Genomic DNA, 8760 nt, shown 5'->3' with positions numbered 1-8760 from the left:
GACTAAAGAGTGGTCAGGGGTGGTGGTACACTCCTGTAATCCCAGAACTCCGGAGGCTGAGACAGGAGGACTGCTGTGAGCTCCAGCTCAGTCTGAGGAGAAGGAGAGGAAAGAGAGAAAAAAAAGGGAAGGGACAAAATGGGGGTGTGGAATCCAAGGCTGGAACCCTGACCAGTTGGGAAGCCTGAGGAGACACCGAGGAGGGAACCTCACCCCCACCAGCCAGCAATGCCCCTAGCTCTGAGATGAGAACACGGGCCGCCATGCATAGGGGTCCTGTGTGCCCCAGTGTCCCCACACCAGGTCCTGAGAGTCCAGAATGGAGGCTGGATTTCTGGAGGCTGAAGAGAATTTCACATTCATGAATCTGGCCCCTGAAATTGTGAAACCTGTTGAAGAGTATTCTTCCAGGTGAGACTTAAACTGAAAGCCAGATTACCAGGGTCCTCTCTGTGAGACCAGGGTCCAGGCTGTCTGGGGCTCCTCTCTCTGCCTGCATCACACACACGCACACACACACACACACACACACACACACACAGAACTCCTTCCTCCAGTGCCCACTCACACACTAATCCCTAACTCTTCCTCCCCTTCACCGGCACATGAGTACACAATAGCTCCACACGCTCATCCTGTAACGCACACACACTCAAATACACACAACCTCCTGCCCTCAGCAGATGCACGCACATGCCTGCACACACTCACACACATGATGGCTCCTGGTCAGATGGGGTCACCCTGAGCAGTGGGAGCCACAGGTCCCTCAGGGCTGTGGGGCTGACCTCACTGCTGCCGCCAAGGTGTTCAGGCCACCCCAGCTCTAGGGTAGGCTGGTTGGGGGCCCTCTTCCAAAGAGATCCGCTGGGGCATGTTTGGGAGGCGGCTGCTGGTGCCTCCTTGGTCTTTTCTGCAGTTTCTTTTTGATCCTGGCTCTACACCTGCAGGTGCAGGGAGAGGTATGAATCCATCACACCCTAATTATGGGGAGCAGTGCGCAGTGGTTGAGGGGTGGGCTTCCTTCCCAGCACACAATGCTTTCTGGCCGTGTCACTGCAAGGGACACAGCTTCCCCTAGATCCTCCTCTTGTTTGTTTGTTTGTTTGTTTTTGGTACTGGGGATTGAACTCGGGACCTTGCGCTTGCAAAGCAGGCGGTGGAACCGCTGAGCTAAATCCCTGGCTAGATCCTCCTCTTAATAGTCATCCTGGGGATGCTGAGAATCCCAGAGTCCCTGGAACTGGAAGAGTGACTCCCCAGCAGGGCAGATGCCAAAAAAGGTACCCAAAGCTGCCCACAAGAGTGGCCTCTGGACCTGCGGTGAGCGGAGCCTTGGGTCACTCCCAGTCCCAGGAGCCAGCTCCCACCGGGGCCTTGGAGCCTCCAGGCCACATGGAGCAGCCACTGGCCTGCGGGCCTGGTTGCCCAGCAGGGACAATGTTTGGTCTGACCTCATCGGCACCGTCCTCTCAGAAGAGAACCGAGGCAGCCTTGGAGAGTCAGCTGCCCTCAAGTGATGATGTCTGACGTGAGGACAGCTTCCCGGGGAGCCGTAGCCCACTCAAGGCAGAGGATGCTGGCGCTTCATGGGCTGGGCCTGACCTTTGCCCTCAAGCTGAGGGACCTCAAAGTGGGACAGCAGCATTGCTTCCCTGGGGCTGGTGGGAGCTTGAGTGGGAGTTCAGCAGTAAAGTAGCCAGGATGGTCACCCAATCAGTGGAAGATGACGACTTCAACCACCACAGAGCGAATAATGATCACTACTCTTTCATCATGATCTCAAAAAATCCAGCTTGGGCTCCTGGTTCGGGCAGAGGCTGAGGTTCAGGTTAATGCAGGACAAGTGTTCCTAAAGTATACTGAGACTTATCACTAATTCTTTTTTTTTCATTAAGTTTATTGGTAAATATTAGGTACACAGTACAGTTACATTCCTCATTGGGATCTTGTACCTTACATGACAGGTCTTCGTTCTCCTTTTTTCCCCTTGTCCCTGCCCTCCCTTCACCCCCTCCTCCCCTCCCCATTTACAAAGACTTTGTTTCCATTTTCCACTTTTCTCGTATTTTTCTTTTCCCTTCTTTCCTTTCCCCTACCCTTCCCACTTCCCCTACACCTTTATCTCTTTTCTTCCTATTTCACGTTATCAATTACACAATTTGAACCTTATTTGCACTTTTAGTTTTTCACACAAGAAACTATTCAGTATGATCATTAATTCTTAACATCCACAGCAACCTTGGCTGCTCATTTAGTGGTTGCCTGTCTGTGACGGCCCCAAGCTGGCCTTAACAAGAAGGGAAGGGACTTGGCTTATTAAGTACGACTGTGTGCCAGGCACACTGTCTTTAAAGAGGCACCCCATTACCTTGCCTGGAATTAGGTTGCATCAGAGAGGGCTCCTGCCTCCTGGAAGGGAGGACAGAGAGTGAATAGGTCTTCCCGAAAAGAAGCACTGAGTGACCGTGACAGCCCTAACAGATGACGACTGGGCAGAGCGAATAATTGGCCCAAGTCATCACATGGCAGGGTGGGGCTGAGGCACACCTCTAGCCAAGGTCAAAGCCAGGGCTCTTTCAAGGACCTTCACAAAACTCAGGCCCAGGGCCATACATAGGCTTGTGCCACCCCGGCCTCACCAGCATAGATAGCACCTTCTGCTCTCAACTTAAGGTTGATCTTGTGGTGGCTTCTACCGCTGCTCTGAACACCGTATTTCATGTTCCCATCAAACGCCATATGGAAACTGACCCCCCAGTGTGGTGATGTTAGGATGTGGGGCCCCTGAGAGGTACTTAGGGCATGAGGACGAGGCCCCGCAGCTGGGATTACTACTCTATGTCCTCTGTCATGGTAGGGCACATCAACAAGATGCCAACTCTGAACAGGAAAACACAGCCTCGCTAGACTCCAAACCCACTGGCACCTTCATCTTGGACCTCCCAGCCTCCAGAACTGTGAGAAACAAATTCCTGGTGTTTGTAAGCCACTTGGCTTATGGTATTTGGTTATGGCAGCCCAAACAGGCTGACACCCACAGTAAAGCCACCCTGAGTTCACCAGGCCCTGAGGCTTTTGCTGCTATTGGTGTTATTCCTTCCCATGCCAAGGGATGTTGCCTGACGTGTGTCAGGTGTTCATGTGGTGGGGATTATTTATTGGGAGCAAGTCCCTTCCTGCTCTGAAGCCAGGACTCTGGACCCCCGTCTGCAATGCCAACTTAGCAGGGTTGGTGGTGGGCTGAGAGTAAGGACCCTGTGGGAGGAAGATGAGCAGGTGGCATAAGAGTGGCCCCTCCCCTACCATAGCCACAATCAGCGTCATTCCTAACCCGTCTGGGCTCTTGCTGAGGGACAGAGAAATGCCCTGCGAGCCTGTTCCATGCAGCATCCCAGGCAGCACCCCGTCAGTCAGACTTGGAGGTAGGAAGCAGCTCTGGTGGTGGACGGGAGGGACTTGGAGAAGTGAGGGAAGTCAAGTTGAGGAGGAAGGGGGAGTGTGTGGGCTGGCCTTTATGAGGCGTACCGCGTAGTGAGACATTTCTCTCTTCTTTGTCGTCAGGAAGCATTAGTCATTGATAATGGTAAATAGGAAACGAATCATGGGCACACAAGAGACGAAATGGTCAAACTCATCCAGAATTAAAAAACTCAATAACACTTTTTTATAGCTTAATCTCCAAAGCGGCAGTGATTAAAAAACTTTTAAAATGACACACAGCTGTCCATATTCATGGGACTCAATGTGACACTTTGATCCTTAAGTGTAAACAATGTGTAACAGATCAAAATAACTGGCATATCCAACACCTCAAACATTTATCATTTCTTTTCATTGAGAAAAAGAAATCAAACGTAGTAATAATGACCTTGTATTGTGACTGTGGTTGGTATTTAGTCGATATCAAAGCTAAACTTATACAACCCAAATGTGCACAAAAGTATTTGAAATTTTTGTTTCAAGAAAAAAATGTATAGGCCGGGGATTTAGCTTAGTGGTGTGGCTGCCTGCATCATGAGGTCCTGCATCATGAGTTCGATCCCTGGGACCAAAAAGAAAAAAAAAATGTATATTCAACATAATCACACAGGGTCACAACCCCCCTGGGTTGTGCCCTGGGGGCAGAGCCACAAGTGGGCACATAGGTACTTTATTTGGAAACTGTCACCAAGGACTACAAAGAAAGACAGGAAACCAAGCCCAAGAGCCCACGATTGAATTGCTCACCACCGTGGGCCTCCGGCACCCCACCCACTGAGGCCTTACAAGATGTGTCTCAGAGCTGTCCATGGGCTCCCAACTCCCACTGATCAAAGACAGCCCACGGGCAGAGCATGCTGCACATCTGGGTGAGTTCTTACTGGTACAACCTTGAGAAGCACCAGAGTTGACCACGGGGAAAGAAAGGGCTGTCTTTTCTGTACAAAGCTACCACAAGGCCACACAGAGCTGGTCTCCATTGGAGTGGTACCCAGGAGGTGTCTGACATGGTCACGTGAAATAAGAAACCTGTGCACGAGCTTGAGAGGAATAAATGTTTGCTGAGAGAAGTGAAACCAGCCAGGCACAGACAGGCAAACCTCTTAGGATCTTGTTCATTTTCAGAATCGAAAACAGTTATTCTCGGAGAAGTACAAGTGGATGGAAATGACCTGAAGCTGGAAAACCTGCAAAGGAGAGGCTGGGGAGCAATGGGCCCAGAGGTATCAAGTTCCAGATAGGAGGAGAAAGCTGTGGTGCTCTATTACACAGCAAGGTGACTAAAGTTAGCAACAACACATGGTATACAGTAATTCCGTGACTTATGGACTCAAGCTTTGAACTGTCAACAGATGCACTGTATAAGAGTTACAGGTGTACTGTAGAAGACTCACTTTGATTATGAACAAATCTGACTTCTAAACAATACGTTCAGAGCATAGACAGTGTATGTGTTTTGTCCCCCCTGGAGGCATGAAAACTGCAGAGCACTAACATAGCTGTTGTTTCGCATGTCCTTGTGCACACTCTGCCTTCAGTGCACTGATGGGAAGGTAAAGACCCAAGGAAGAGGAACACAGCTTGCCTTCTCTTTGCTCTCCCTCCTTTCTCCAGGGATGTTGTACAAGTAAGAAAGGCTTTTGGTCGTTCGTGTTTATTGGGCTGTTGTGGCCCTCTTTCTGTACTGGGAACAAGTTCTGGTTTGAGTAGCAAGTGTGGTTCGGGGGCTGTCACTCAGTCTTGGGTACAGTACACTACACCTAAATTCACACCGAGTGTCCTAACACCCTGAGTGCAGCATAGCGGGTTCCCCAGAAGTACAGGCCCAGGAGCATCATGGATGCTGTTAGTGAATGCAGCTCCTCTCCTTTGCTCACTCACAGGCTCCTCCGGCCCCTTCACTTACAAAATGCTCCATCAAAAATACAATGATCAAGAATTTCAAGACTGCAATAGCACAGCTTGAACCAAGCTCCGGGCCCTTCTTGTGGGACTGTGCAGATTGTGTCTCATGAGGCCAGCTCTGCTGGAAGGACAGGCAGAGAGATGGAGAGAGGGCAGCCCGGCAGGAGGAGGGGCCTCAGCAAAGATGGAAAGGCAGACGTTTGTTAAGTGGGGCCAACTGCACACTCCTTGAGAAGTGGAAGCTCTGGTCCTGTGCTAAGAACCCCCCTTAGTGCCGGATATTAGCAAAGATTATTTTTTTAAGTATGGAAAGAAGAAAGGAGGTCCCACTCCTTGGAATTATACTTTCTTTAGTGTCTTCAAGTAACTGATTCCTTAAAGTTTGACAATTTTGTCTTTGGAGAGACTCGGTCCTCCAGTTTTCCAGTTATGATTAGCTCTCACTTCTACAACAAAAGGGAGCCACACCTAGCCTGAGGAGTGCTCACTCGCTCCTGACGGGCAGGGTGGCCCTTCTGCTTTATGGATGATGTCATCTCAAGTGCTTGGGAAGAGTCACAAGCCCGAGGTATTCATTGATGGGGATGATAGGAGGGATGAGATGGAACAGGCAATGGGGAGGCTGGAAAGGTTGAAAAAAAAGAGGAAGAAAAATGCAGAAGAGAAGACCCCCATGAGAAGAGAAGACCACCAGCATCCTTCTGGCTCTAAAACCCTCCGTTCCTGGGTTCTATCATAGCCCCACTATGGCTTACTCAGCAACTGTGCTTCTGACTCAGATCGGCTCTACAAACTTTTGAGAAGAGAAAAGAGGAGTATTGGGGTGTTTGCGTGAATGAGTTGCATGGTTAGAGAGAGGGCAAGGAGGGACAGCCTTTATGGGATTATATATTGGCTTAGTGTGCACACCACCAAGCAATGAGCTAAAGATGTCAAGTTTCTCTGATTTGGTTTTCCAAGTTACAGCGCAGAATAAACATTTAAATTCCTGCTGGATTTTCTCCGGTCTTCCTCCAGATGTTTGGTGTGGTGCAGACACCACAGTACATAAATGTGTATTGAAGTCCAATAGATGAGGCAAGAGGATGTGGAGGGTGGGCCATTTTGCCCAGAGACACAGCAGCCACCAGGGGTTCTTGCACCATGGGCATGGGATGGGGTGGGGAGTGTGGTGGGCAGGCTCCCTGGACAGAGGTGTTTTAGGCTGACACCTGCCCACCTTAGCTGTCAAAATTCACACTGCCAGAAATGTAGGAACAAGTTAGAGGAACCAAGAGGATGCGTGTGTGTGTGTGTGTGTGTGTGTGTGTACAAAAAGACCTTTCGTGTCCTTGCTGGCAGCCTGAGGCTGGACTGGAAAAGGGTGGAGGCAGGGCTGGGCTCTGGAATCTACTTGTCAGTCTCCTCCAGATGTGGTTGCTGGGGAATCCTGGTTGCTTGGACAGGGAAGCTGACAAGTGGTAGTCAGTCACCGTCCAAAAGTTTGGTGGAAATTGACTCATGGTCGACCTACTAAATGCTTTTATGGCTTAAGGCCCTGGGGCCAAATGAATTTGCATGTGAGGTGTTACCCTTGAAGGGGAGAAGGAGAAAGAATTGCTCTGGGTGGGTTTAACTGGGAGATTAAATGTTCTGCAGGGGGACGGCAGAAAAACAGGCTAAGAGAGTAAATGAAATAAACCCGGCTGTGCTGGGAGCATGGTCAGCTGCCATCTTCACCGTCTCCTCTCAGAAGGAGACCAGGTGGGGCCCATGGCATCCTCTTGGGAGGTCCCTCTCTGCTCAGGAGGCAGAAACTACTAAATAAAAATGACAGGCACTATTAAAGGATGCACTAAAGCCAAAGAGGACCTGAGGAATGGGCTGCCTGCCTGCCCCCAGCTGCCTTTGTTGTGCTGTGGTTATCATCACTGTTTCCTGGGGTCACTTTCTGGCCTGAGTATCTCAGGGGTAGAGTCATTCAGGTTGCAACCTCTGAGACAGAACACCAGGGAGAGTTGTCAGTCCATCTATGGCAGACAAGGTACCCTAGATCAAGATCACTTCCTCCTACACCTGGATGTGCAATGGAGTATAAATATGTCACAAACCTTCAGGGTAGACCTTGCCTGCTGGCCAGAGCTGACTGCCTGCTGCCCACTGAGGAAAAAGCTGACCAAGCAGGGCTGTGGCTTCAGTGGTTCAGCCTGCTTGTTGGGAACCAGGGCCTGTCACCCTGCAGGTGGGGAAACTGAGGCCCAGAAGGAAGAGTGACTCCAGAGTGGGACTCCACAGCACAGACTTGGAACCTGGACCTGAAACCAATGCTCCTCTACTCACTGGTCATGTGGCTGCCCATCAATCCTGAGTGCATTTCAACATCTAAGGGGCTGATGGTGGCAGTTGGGTCTTCTCAGGGCTTTGCCATGAGCACTAGGGTTCAAATTACTTTGCTGTGGATCAGAGATGTCCTTCTTAATGCCATCTGTTAAAGGTTTGATCTCCAGGGAACTGGAGGAGCCCTTAGGATGTTAGGCTTAGCAGGAGGTCCTTGGGTTTTTAAGAGGTGCCCTTGAAGAGAACTGTATGACCCTGGCCCTTCCAAACTCCCTCTTGGCTCCTTGGCTCATAATACATGCAATTTTCTCTACCGTGGTTTCCCGCCATGATGTGCTGCTTCACCACAGGCCCCAAAGCAACAGGGCCTACTGACCAATGACTGGAACCTCCAAAATAAACTTCTTTTCTTCATAAGCTGATTATCTCAAGTACTTCATTATGTTGACAAAAATTTGCTTTACACACATGTGTAACAACTGAATTTGTGAAAACTTAATTGCTTTTCTTAGGCTTTGGCTATTTATGATTTACATTCTGAGGCCTCCAGGCATCTGAGCCCCATGTTCTGGCCTCTGTCACCCTGTGAATTTAAGGGCTTTGAGATTTGGGACCCAACAAGAAGAATACACCTGTGGAATGCCAAAGAGAGGAGTGGAGATTTGGGGGAAAGGTGTGGTCCAGCTCCAGGTAGCTTGTGAAGAAGGGTGAGGGGGACATACATACAGGCACGGTGGATGGGCACTCGGTCACCCAAATGCAGAAGCACTCAAGAAGTGGCGGACTTGGCTGCATTAATGCCACAGACTTCTAGGGGCCAACCGTGGAGGTCCATGAGGTCCCCTGGCTGGCTGACTCTGAGGTGGTGCAGACAGAAGCAGGAGGCACCTTCCACAGCAGGGAAAATCCTGCCAGGTGGCAGTGGTGTCTGGCTCAGCTGTCCTGAGGGTTTTACCTCTGCCTGTCATGTGGCAAAGCCCTCTAACATGCTTTCAGCACCCACAGAGGGAAAAAGGAAGCTCCAATGTATGGCTCATACTTTTTTTTTTTTTTTTT

Source organism: Fukomys damarensis, unplaced genomic scaffold (genome assembly GCF_012274545.1).
Source record: "Fukomys damarensis isolate Sample0158 unplaced genomic scaffold, DMR_v1.0_HiC HiC_scaffold_29, whole genome shotgun sequence".
Classification (NCBI taxonomy): Eukaryota; Metazoa; Chordata; class Mammalia; order Rodentia; family Bathyergidae; genus Fukomys; species Fukomys damarensis.
The sequence above is the reverse complement of the archived record's forward strand: the minus strand, read 5'-3'. Positions refer to the sequence as shown.